Source organism: Sciurus carolinensis, chromosome 7, assembly GCF_902686445.1.
Source record: "Sciurus carolinensis chromosome 7, mSciCar1.2, whole genome shotgun sequence".
Taxonomy (NCBI): Eukaryota; Metazoa; Chordata; class Mammalia; order Rodentia; family Sciuridae; genus Sciurus; species Sciurus carolinensis.
In genome coordinates, this window is record NC_062219.1 from 19,211,692 (window position 1) to 19,223,909 (window position 12,218).

The window sequence follows — 12,218 nt, forward strand, 5'->3', positions numbered from 1 at the left end:
CTTCCTGATGCCGCAGTATTCCCTTTCCTTTCTTTGAAAAATTTCCATCAACCACTCTTTAAGGAAGGTCTCCCTGCAATGAATTCTCTTAGTTTTCTTCCACGTGAGATTGTTTTTATTCCCTCTTCTTCTGTTAAGGGTAGTTTTTACCAGAAGTAGAATTCTGTACTGGCAATGTCTGTTCTTATAGTATTTAAGTATTGTGCCTCTCAGCCTCCCTGGTTTCAAATGAGAAATGTTTCATTTCAATTTATCTTCCAATGCAGGTATATATCATTTCTCTTCTCTTGCTTTCAAAACTTTTCCTTTATCTTTGCTATTTAAGAGTTTAATTATCCAGCTTGGCATTTATTTCTTTGGATTTATCTCATTTGGGGTTCAGTCAATTTCTTGGGTCTGGAGGTTCATGTCTTTTGTTAGATTTGGAAAGTTTTCTGTCATTATTTCTTTAAACACTCTTTCAGTCCTATTTCTTTTTCTTTTTTCTCCTTTTCTTCTGAGACTCTGATGATACAAATGTATTTTGCCATTGTCTTACAGAACCTGGGTTCTCTGTTGTCTTTTTAAAGAAATTATCTATTTCCTGTTATTTACATTGTGTAAATTATCTTTATTATATTTACACCTTTACCAATTCTATCCTTCACATCTCCCCTTTACTACTTAGTTCCTCCAACAACTTTTTTCTTTCCATTATCGTATATACAGTTCTATAATTTCCAAGAGCTATTTCCATTTGGTTCTTTTTTATAAATTCCAGGTTTTTTTTTTTTGCTGAGATATTCTAATTTCTGTTATTTGAAGAGAATTTATAATTGGTTAATGAAAAATTATTATAATTCCTTTAAACTCCTTTTTCAGATGATTTTGAACAAACCAACTTTGGTTTTATTTCAGTGTCAGCAACAATTCATTTTCTCATTTAGTCATGATTTTCTTGATTCTCGATATGAACCAATGGTATTCTGAATATTTTCTATTGTGCTGGAGAAATCTGGACCCTATTTTAAACTTTTATTTTAGAAGGCTATTTTACTGCTTAGTTTCACCATACAACTCTTTTCTATTTTTTCAGATTATTTTAATTTGCAGAGCTTTTATGGGGATGCTTTCATTGCCTGGCTTGCCCGTGGGCTTCTGGGTTTCTGTTGGTCTTGGCTGGTACTGCCTCAGGGATGGAACTGGATTTCCTCAGGGAAGTGGCTGAGGGTTCTTAGTGGCAGTGGGGCATAATGGAATTCCTCTGTCTGTGCCTCCTGATTTCTGTTATCTCTGGCCAGCGGAGAAAATCCTCAGGCTACAGACACAAAATGACCTTCTATGTGGGGCCCCTTGTTCTGACCTGGTTCTTTGCCTCCCTGTCTAGTATTTCTGAGTGGGAAAAGAATCTTGGGTACCTGGAGACCAAGAGGCTTCCTTGACCAGGCACCAACTACAGCTGAGTCCTTCCTCATACTCCATTGATCTATTTGGTATCTCAGTAGAAAAAGGGTGTCTCAGACCAGGTGAAGAAGAAGAATATTTCCTCTGGCTGCTTACTATATGATTGAGTTACTAACTAATCACACTTACTGACTGTGGTTTGCCTGATATTGACAGAGGGATTCCTAGTCTAGGAGAATGAAATGCTGCCTTTTTCTATCCTGGTGGTCAGAAATCATTGAGTCTGGGTGGGTGGGGAGGGGCAAAGAGCTGCCCTTCTGCTGTGCTATTCTCCAATGCGGGGGTTTTAAGCCAGTTTATCTTCTTATCCACTTAGCTACATGGGTTATCTAAAGCATCATTTCCATGGATTATAATTGGGCTTAGTGAGGAGGATCAAAAAAATCAGACCAGAAGTCAGGGTCTATCAAATAGATCTTTTTAAAAACAAGTACATGAATAACTGGTTATCTAAAAATAAAAGGTATACTAATATACAAGAGCAGAACTTAAACCTTTATGAAGGAGTGTACAGAAATTTTAAAGCCTGGAAAATGTGTACCATATTCCAAGTTAATCAATGTTCTTGTACTTTATAAAATATATATTTCTTTTTTTTTTCTCCTTTTCCTTTATCAAAAATAGAGCTTGGGCTAAATTCCAATTGGAATAAGTATACCAATCTTCCAACTTCCTTTGGGACTATAAATCACATGTGGTTTTCTTCATGTTCTATCTTTAACTAGTGGAACATGACATTTTTGTACATTGAGATAGATGCTGAGTTCTACCAAGGTCTGTCTGGAAATGAAACACCTGTCAATTATCCCACTTGAAACATGCAAGCAGAAGAAGCTGTGTTTTTGAAGTGACACTCTGTCCCTGCTTGGAAACTCCCTTGTTTTCCTGGGCATCTTTTTATCTGCTTAATAATTTTATGAAAATAAAAGAATAAAGAAATGTTTCCTGAAAAAATGCAAAAAGAGCTCCTGTTGACATTTACAAGTGCCACATTTGGATGAGGCTCCTGGCTGCTACAGAGAATCTGTGCTCACCTCAGCCCTCCATCCTCCCACGTAGCGATTCTGTTGCAGAGGGAAAGTGTCTCCACCTTGATTTCTTCACTGAAAACCTTCCAGTTAAGTCTCTCTGCTCTTATTTCCTTTTGAACACCTGCTGACCCAGAGTTCTGATAGCATATATTATGTTGTATGTAGACACGATCCTACTTTTCTTCAGAACACAGGATCCTCAAACATGGGATTGCAAAGGATTAAAATCCACAAATTACCTCAGTCTTTTCAAGAGAGCCAGTTTAAACCAAGGATTTATATTACATTTAAGGACTTCCAGAGAAATAAATTTCATAATATCTTTTGCTTATGCATTCTCATATTGAATAGCCTCAAATTTATTTCTATGTAAATGCCTCTAAATTGACTAAGTATTTGGATAACCTTTAAAAAATCTTCTTCAGAAGATCACATTTTACTATTGTACTTCCTTATGATATTTGAAAACCAAAAATAAATTTCTAGAGCAGTGGTTCTTAGTATTTTATGGGTTATAGCCACTTTAAGAATCTGATGTAAGGTATGAATTTCTCTTTAGCCATATCATGAAATCCCTCAGGGAAAATGTGGTGGAGTTCCCAACAAGAGGTTGAGAAAGAAGCTTGGTCAGGTCTGATTTGATAAGACTTCTCTGATCACTCGATCTCCATCCCTCCTGGTTCCATCCTCTTAGAACTTGTGTGTGTGTGTGTGTGTGTGTGTGTGTGTGTGTGTGTGTGTCTGTTGTACTCTTTCAGAAGATGCAGGAGATACAGAGATTGCTTAAAGCCCATGTGAAGATCCCAGATTAAAAGCGTTTGCCTGGAGGATAGGTAATTTCTCTCAGAACTCTCAAGCTGTATCTTCTAAACTTCAGAATCCCTCAAATAGGGATTTCAGGGAATAGAATCCAAAATTAGGTTTGAGTGTATCAATATGATTCTTTGATTTTATGTAACAGAAATGACTCTGGTTCACTTGAGGGGTTAAAATAGCCACTGATGATACAGTTGAGTGTTTCAGGTTTGAAGAAAACCTGTCTAAAAAGGATAACATGTAGTGCTAATGTAATGGACCATCTCTTAGAGATGGTGCTCAGAATTCATCTTCAGCTCTTTTTGCTGCTATAAACACACACACACACACACACACACACACACACACACACACACAGTAGAAGGAATGTCTGGCAGGAAGAGATGAGAAACATCCATGAGAGTAGCCACAGGTTTATGAGAAGTTAAGAATGTAAATTACTGTTACTATATTAGATATTTTTACAATGGCCATAATTATTCTCCCAACTTTTATTATTCCTGCATAAACCAGACCTGTATGAATTTGGAGGAATCTGGTGGAAACATTAGTCTGACTACGTCAAGAAGGACATATTTTTACGCACTTCAGATGTAACCAAACATTACAACACAGGAGAAGAAATTCTGAGAAGATGGAAACAGGGGCTGTGGAAATCAAGTGGACAGAGAGGTCTTAGAGGACAGAATTAGAGGACCTGACTGAAGATCTTTCTCTGCCTCTTGGTGGGGCTGTTGCAGTGTTTACCCTGAGGTATTTCAGAATTGCTTTGAATCAATAATGGAGATGTCACCCATTTTCCCCTTTCTTAATGAGAGCATTAAAATTGTTTACTCTCAGATCCAAAATTTTGTTAACATCACTATCATGTTTTAACATCACTATCACATTTTAAAGACTTTGCAAATGCAACTTACATGTTATTTAAAAAGCAGGTAAAAAATAAAGGGATGCCTTGCTGAACAAAGCTATAGGTAAAATATGTATAAGGTTATGTATTTGAAATCTTCTCACTGTAATTGCCTGAATATGAGCTTTCATACCAATGTCTCCCTGGATGCCTTAGTGGTGTATAAATTAAGATCCACTTTTAAAATGAAGCCATCTTGATTAGATCATGATACAGATCTTCTGTGGATTTTACAAGATACCACTGTTGACAAACTATCTTCTGGTATTATTGCAATCTAAGGGCACAACTTTTTTCTTTAAAAAAAAAAGCCCTGTGAACTGTGGTTCTCGCTATTTTCACGAAGACCAATCTGATATTTTTGAAAAGTGAACATGAGAGAACCATTTTAATAGCCTAATAGTACAAATAATGCAAATTACATAGTATATTCAATTATAATCTATTAAAAACAATTCTGTGCATTTTTGTGCCACATTCTGTGGGTATTTAAAATATATAATACATGAAAACTATGATAGTTGTCTTTTGTTTATACTCAAGGGTACTATAGCCCATTATTCAACAGAAAAATGAAATCTTATACCACGTAATATAAAATAGTCTTAATGGAGAACTAGTTAAATAATAACAGTATAATTGAAGAAATAGAAGTTATCAGCTATATTGCAAGCATCCAGATTTCTAAAAGGTAAGTGTTATTGAAATCTGTCAGGGATATATAAGCATCTCATCAGGAATTTCAACTTCCTTCAAGGAACTTTTTGTCTTATCTGCAAATTGCAAATTAAACTACTTCTTCTTCTTTGTGTTTATGGAACCAGAAATGAATACTTAGGTGTATAAATGTTGCTAGGAATGAAAATGAATGATAAATATAAGACAGCTATATGAATCATGAATTGAAAATAAATCTTTGAATTCTATTTGAATATTCTAAAATCTATCTTCATGGGTTCTACTTTTAATAGTTTAATGGCTTTAGATGATTTTCTAGGGAGATGAAGATTCTTAAAAAAAAAAAAAAACCTTAATATTATTTTCCAAAGTTCATTTTCTACATAACAGATGGTAAAATATGCAGACTTTGAACACATGCTACTCTAGAAGAAATTGAATTAAAAATTAACTAAATCCATGGAGATGTTATATAAACAGTTCCGAGTTCCTTGAGAAGAAATACTTGGCAACGATATTACATTTTATTATTAATTAATGGAATAATCATTCATCGGGTTGTGCCTAATATGATTTTGGCCATTTACAGAAATATAAAAATAGCATGGGACTTGCTTTTTCAAAATGCAATAGTGGTGTTACCAAAATTTGCCCATTTTCACCAATGAACTAAAACCATGACATATTATTTAGTCATTTAAATATTAATCAGTCTTAGTTATCTGAGTGTTTTTTCTAAAGTCATGTACAGTTTTTGATGATATGTCTTTGTATTCATCTGAATATATCAACCACCTATAGTGAAGTGAAGAGACTTCCATAAACTATCTGAATTACTGATTCTGAGTAGTATGACTAATAGTGAAAATGGGGAGTGTCATTATATATCAGATGGGAAAGGCATTTATAAATTAGATTAGTGAATATTTATAATTAATAAAATTAATGAAAATGTTTCATCTATTTGAATAAAATTATAATTGTTTAAAGTTATAGGAATATACATATGCATGGTAGGGTTATTTGTTAAATAGTTTCACCTAAAAAATAAATCATGTGTGATGATGCAGCCATCTGGGCTCAACCAAAAAAGCAAAAAACAAGGATGTTTAGCTTAAAGTTCTAAGCGTATTCAAGATGTAATGGAGCGATTCTATAAAAACACACCTGTGGTTAGAAGCTATTTTATCTAAATTAAAATGAATAAAATCTGTTACATAATTGATTAGACAAAAAACTTTATAACAACAGCTTGGAATAAAGTTTCTTTACAAAGTTAATTTCAGAAATGTCTGTGAAGACCATTATAAACCTCCTTTAATCTAAAATTAAAAAAAAAAAATCCATTTGTAATAGGACCCAAGTCAAGGCATGAAGGTGGCAGTATACAGGATTTCTTCTCTGAGAAGGTTTTCCTTACTACATGGCTCTTCTGGCCATCTCTCCTTTTATTTTCCTATTTTCCAAGAAGCAATGGGTGTGGCGGTTTGTTCTGAATGAGAGAGGGACACAAGGTAAATACTATCCTAACAGATTATTATGCTACCTTTGTTTGTGTGTAATTAATCTACATATGTAGGACTCTGAGACTAGAATTAAACTTTTATTTTGTTTTGAAAATTCAATATGTAGAAACCAGTTGAGTTAATTAAAGCTATCAGCAGTTTCCAGATTCATTTAAATGAAGATTATTACATTTCAAATAACACCTTAGTGGACACCGTTGTTATATAAAGGGGAAACTGCAGTCCTGTTCGTTGGTGGAGGCAATGAATAGTTCAATTGCTCTGTGTAATGATACTTTATTATCACTGTAGCTACACCATTGGGATGATTGCTATTGCCTCAGAAGCAGGCCTGTGACCACAGAAGAGGAACACTGTTTTTTTCTGCCCTTATAAGAAGAAGAGACTGACCTTGAAATAATAGGGAGGCTATAAAGAGGTAGTGTAGATGTACTGTAGATACTGTAGATAGGAGGGGGCTAAATAGTGGTGAACGTAATGATAGACCAATGCTTCGTCAATGCCCTAAGATTTATAGGCACTGTGACATGCTTCACAGATATACCCTGATTCACTTAATGAATCCAAGGGACAGTCATTATATGGAAATGAGTTCCAACAGTCATTTACAGTGTATCTATTAGAGAATGTTATTTTAGAACATAGGTTGAGAAAATTTAGTTATCCCAACAATGAAGAAGAACCACTGCTAATGTAGTGGTTGAAGGGCAAGGATATTAAACATTTTGAAATTTTCAAGACAGTCACATGCCCCAAAGAATTATCTTACCTTCTGTATGTCTTGAATGGTCCACCACTTATTTTTAAAAAATAGTTAATAACCCCAGAACCTAACACTTTCTCTCTATCTCTTCAACAATTGTTATTGTCTTTTGATTATATCCATTCTCACTGGGGCGAAATATCTCTTTGCAATTTTAATTCACATTTTTCTAATAACTAGTGATGTTGAACATTTTTCTCACATACTTGTTGGCTATTTATGTTTGTTTTCTTTTGAGAACTGTCTATTTGAATCATTTGTCTCTTTAAAAATTGGATTATTTGGGGTTTTTTATGCCATTGAATTTGTTGGGTTTCTTGTCTATTCTGGATGTTCATGTCTTGTCAGATGAATGGTTTTCCCATATTTTCTCCCATTCTGCAGGATATCTCTTCACTCTGTTGTTTCCTTCTCTGTGCAGAAGCTATTTGATTGAATCCCATTTATCTATTTTTGTTTTTGTTCCATGTGTTTTTTTGCTCCTCTCTCTTCTATGACAATAGTCATATTTCATTAGTTTGTATTTGGATATCCAGTTTTCCAAGATCATTTAATGAAGAGACTTTCCTACCATCATTGTTTCTTCTTGGATGGTCAAAATTTAGTGGACCATCTGAATATGTATTATAGTAAGCATTTTGAGTAACAGATTCATGTAAGAAAGGTGGAAAAAATTAAATCGTTTATCAAAGTAAAACAACTTTGGTTAAAAAATACTGTGATGTATTTAGAGGTAAATCAATTCAGATTTCAACTTTTTTCTCAACTCAGACCCTAAAACCTAGGAGGGGGAGTTGGAATAATATATACCAACTTCTAAAAGACAATGGATGCCAACCAAGAATACTATATCCAGCAAAATTAAGCTTCAGAATTGAAGATGAAATAAAAACCTCCCATAATAAACAAAAGCTAACAGAATTCAAACTGGAAAGCCTGTACTACAAAACATACTCAATAAAATATTTTAGGAATAAGAAATGAAAATAACAATGGAAACCAGCACAGGGAGGAATTGCACAAAATGAATAGTCAAAGGAGAATCAAGTCCAACTGAAACATTAGTAATAAATCAGAATGACAGGGAATAAAAATCATTTTAAAAAAATAACATTGAATATAGATAGTCTAAATTCTTCAATCAAAAGACATAGGTTTGCAGACTGGATTGAAAAACAAGACACAGCAATATGCTGTCTGAAAGAGACTCATCTCATAGGTAAAGACATCTGCAGATTGAAGGTGAAAGAATGGGAAAAAACATACCATTCACATGGGACTGATAAAAAAAAAGCAGGGGTTGCTATAAGGATATCAGATAAAGTGAACTGCAAGCCACAATTCATCAGAGGAGGAAAAGAAATTCACTTCATACTGCTTAAAAGGACTCATATATCAACAAAATATATGATCATAAATACTATGCCCCAAACAAACCCTTCTCAATATTAAGAATCAAATAACCATAATACAATATAATGCACTATAATACAATATAATAGAATAAAATACAATAATACTGGATGACTTTAACATGCCTTTCTTACTGCTGAATAGATTATCCAAACAAAAACTAAGTAATGATTCTACAGAACTAAAAAATACAATAATATGAACCTAACAGACATGTATAGAATATTTCATCCATCAATGACTTAATTCACTTTCTTCTCAGCAGTGCATGGAATATTTTCTAAAGTAGACCATATATTAGGTCATAAAGCAAATATTAGCAAACACAAAAATATAGAGATTATACTTTGCATTCTATCAGATCATAATAGGATGAAATTAGAAATCAATGTAAGATTTTTAAAAAGCCACTCTAACACCAGAGATTAAATAATACACTTTTCAGAAGAAATCAGGGGAGGATAGGACATATCAAAATCTCTGGGACTGTTTGAAGGCAATTCTAAGAGGAAAGTTCATAGCATTAAGCTCATACATTAAAAGAATAGAAAGATACCAAATAAATAATCTAATATTATATCTCAAGACCCTAGAAAAAGAACAAACCAACAGTAAAAGCAGTAGAAGAACAGGGAATAATTGAAAACAGAGCGGAAATCAATTAAATTGAGATTAAAAAATATAAAAGATCAATAAAACAAAGAATTGGTTTTTTGAGAGAATAAGCAAAATTGATAAACCCTTAGCCAAACTAGCCAAAAGAAAGAGGGGAAAATTTAAATTTCAAAATCTGAGATGAGAAATATCACCAGAGACACTACTGAAATCCAGAGGATTATCAGAAACTATTTTGAAAATTTATACTTCAATAAGCTAAAAAATCTTGAAGATGTTGACAAATTCCTAAAGATATATTATCTAACCAGATTGAATCAGGATGATAGAGAAAATTCTTTAAAAATCTATTTCAAGTAATGAAATCGAGGCAGCTATCAAATGCCTTCCAAAAAAGAAAAGCCCAGGTAGGATTGAATGGATTCTCAGCCTAGTTCTTCCATACCTTTAAAGAAGAACTAATACCTATCCTCCTCGATATCAGAATATTTCATATTCCATGAAATAGAAAATGAGGGAACACTGCTAAAGTAATTCTACAAATCCAGTATCACCCTGGCGACATGAAGAAAAAGAAAAATATACATGAAGGTAAGAACATTTCAGAACAATATTCTAGATGAATGCAGATGCCAAAGTTCTTAATAAAATATTGACAAACTGCATAAAAACACACATTAAAATGATAGTGCATTGAGACCAAATGGGATTCATCCCAGAGACACGAAAATGGTTCATTTTATGATACAGACATCAATAGATATAATTCACCTTATGGATACACTTAAAGACAAGAATCACATGATTTTTTCAATAGATGCAGAGAAAACATTTGACAAGGTACAGCACTGATTCATGTTTAAGGCACTAAAAAAACCAGGGATAGAAAGAACTTACTTCAACATTGTAAAGGCTATATATGGCAAACCCAAGGCCAACAATATTCTGAATGGAGAAAAAAAAATGAAAGCTTTTCTTTTAAAAACAGGAAAAAGATGAGGATGCCTGCTTTCACCACTCCTATTCAATATAGTCCTTGAAATTCTATCCACAGTAATTAGGCAAGACAAAGAAAGTAAAGGTTTACAAATAGGAAAAGAAGAGCTTAAATTATCTGCTTGCTGACAACATGATCCTGTATTTTAGAAGATCCAAAAAATAAACTTCAACAGTAGATGTCTAGAGCTTAAAATGAACTCAGCAAAGTATCATGATACAAATCAACACCCATAAATCAATGGCATTTCTATACTCCAGGGATGAATCTGCTGAAAAAGAAATTAGGAAAACCATCCCATTCACAACAGTATCAAAATAAAGTAAAATAAAATAAAATAAAATACTTTAGAATCAATCTAAAAAAAGGGGTGAAGGACATTAACAGAGAAAACTATAGGACACAAAGAAAATAACTAAAGACCTTAGAAGGTGGAAAGATCTCCCATGTTCTTGGATAGGCAGAATTAATATTGCTTAAATGGTCCTAAAACCAAAAACTATGTAGATTCAATGCAATTCCAATCAACACTTTAATGACATTCTTTATAGAAATAGAAAAAGTAGTTATGAAATTCATTTGGAAAAATGAGACCCAGGATAGACAAAGCAAGAGGCATCACAATGTCAGGCTTCAAATTATACTACAGAGCTATAGTAACAAAAGCAGCATGGTATTGGCACCCAAACTGGCATAAAGACCAAAGGAATATAACAGAAGACACAGAGATAAAACCCATATAAATATAGGTATATTTACTAGACAAAACTGCCAGAAACACATTGGAGAAAAGATAGCCTTTAAACAAATTGTGCTTGGGAAACTAGACATCCATATGTAGTAGAATGAAATTGAGCCCTTATCTCTCGCCCTACATAAAACTCACTTGAAGTGAATCAAAAACCTAGGAAAAAACCCGGATCAAAAACCTAGAAACCCTGCAACTGCTCAGAGAAAATGTAGGCCCTACACTCAAACAGGTTGGTTCAGGAAGTGACGTCCTTAACAAGACTCCTGAAATGCAAGAAGTAAAATCAAGAATCAATAAGTGGGATGACATCAAATTAAAAAAATTTCTTCACAGCAAAGGAAACAAGAGCATGAAGAGAGAGCCAATAGAATGGGAGAAAATCTTTATGATCTGCACCTCAGGTAGCGCATTAATTTCCAGGATACACAAAGAACTCAAAACTAACACCAAAATATTTTAAAAAATCAATAAAGGCAAAGGAACTAAACAGATACTTCTAAAAAAAATAGGTGGTCAACAAATATATGAAAAAAATTGTTCAACATCTCTAACAATTAGAGAAATGCAAAGTAAAACTACACTGAGATTCCACCCCACTCCAGTCAGAATGGCAATTATCAAGAATATAAGTAACAATAAAGGTAGGCGAGGATGTGGGGGAAAGGGTTTATCCTACATTGTTGGTGGGATTGAAAATTGGTGCAACTACTCTGGAAAGCAGTATGGAAATTCCTCAAAATGTGACCCAGTTATCTGACTCCTTGGTATATATTCAAAGGAGTTAAAATCAGCATACCTGAGTAACACAGCCATATTAATGTTTATAACAACATAGCTCACAATAACCAAGCTATGGAGCTAAACTAGACGCTCCTTAATAGATGAATGGATAAAGAAAATGTATATATACACAATGGTGTATCACTCAACTTTGAAGAAGAATGACTTATGGATGGAACTGGAGACTATCATGCTAAGTGATATAAGCCAGTTCCAAAAAACCAAAGGTCAAATATCTTCTCTGATATGTGAAAGCTAATTCAAAATAAGTGGGTGGCGGGATAAAAACAACAACAACAAAAAAGAATAGAAGAAAGATCAGTGGTTAAACAAAAGGGTATGAAGGAAAGGAAGGAGGAATGGGATAGGGAAAGAGAGTGGAATGAATCTGACCTAACTTTCCTATGTACGTATAAGAATATATCACAGTGAATCTCACCATCATGTACATCCACAAGACACTAATTAACTTATATATAATATATATTAAAATAC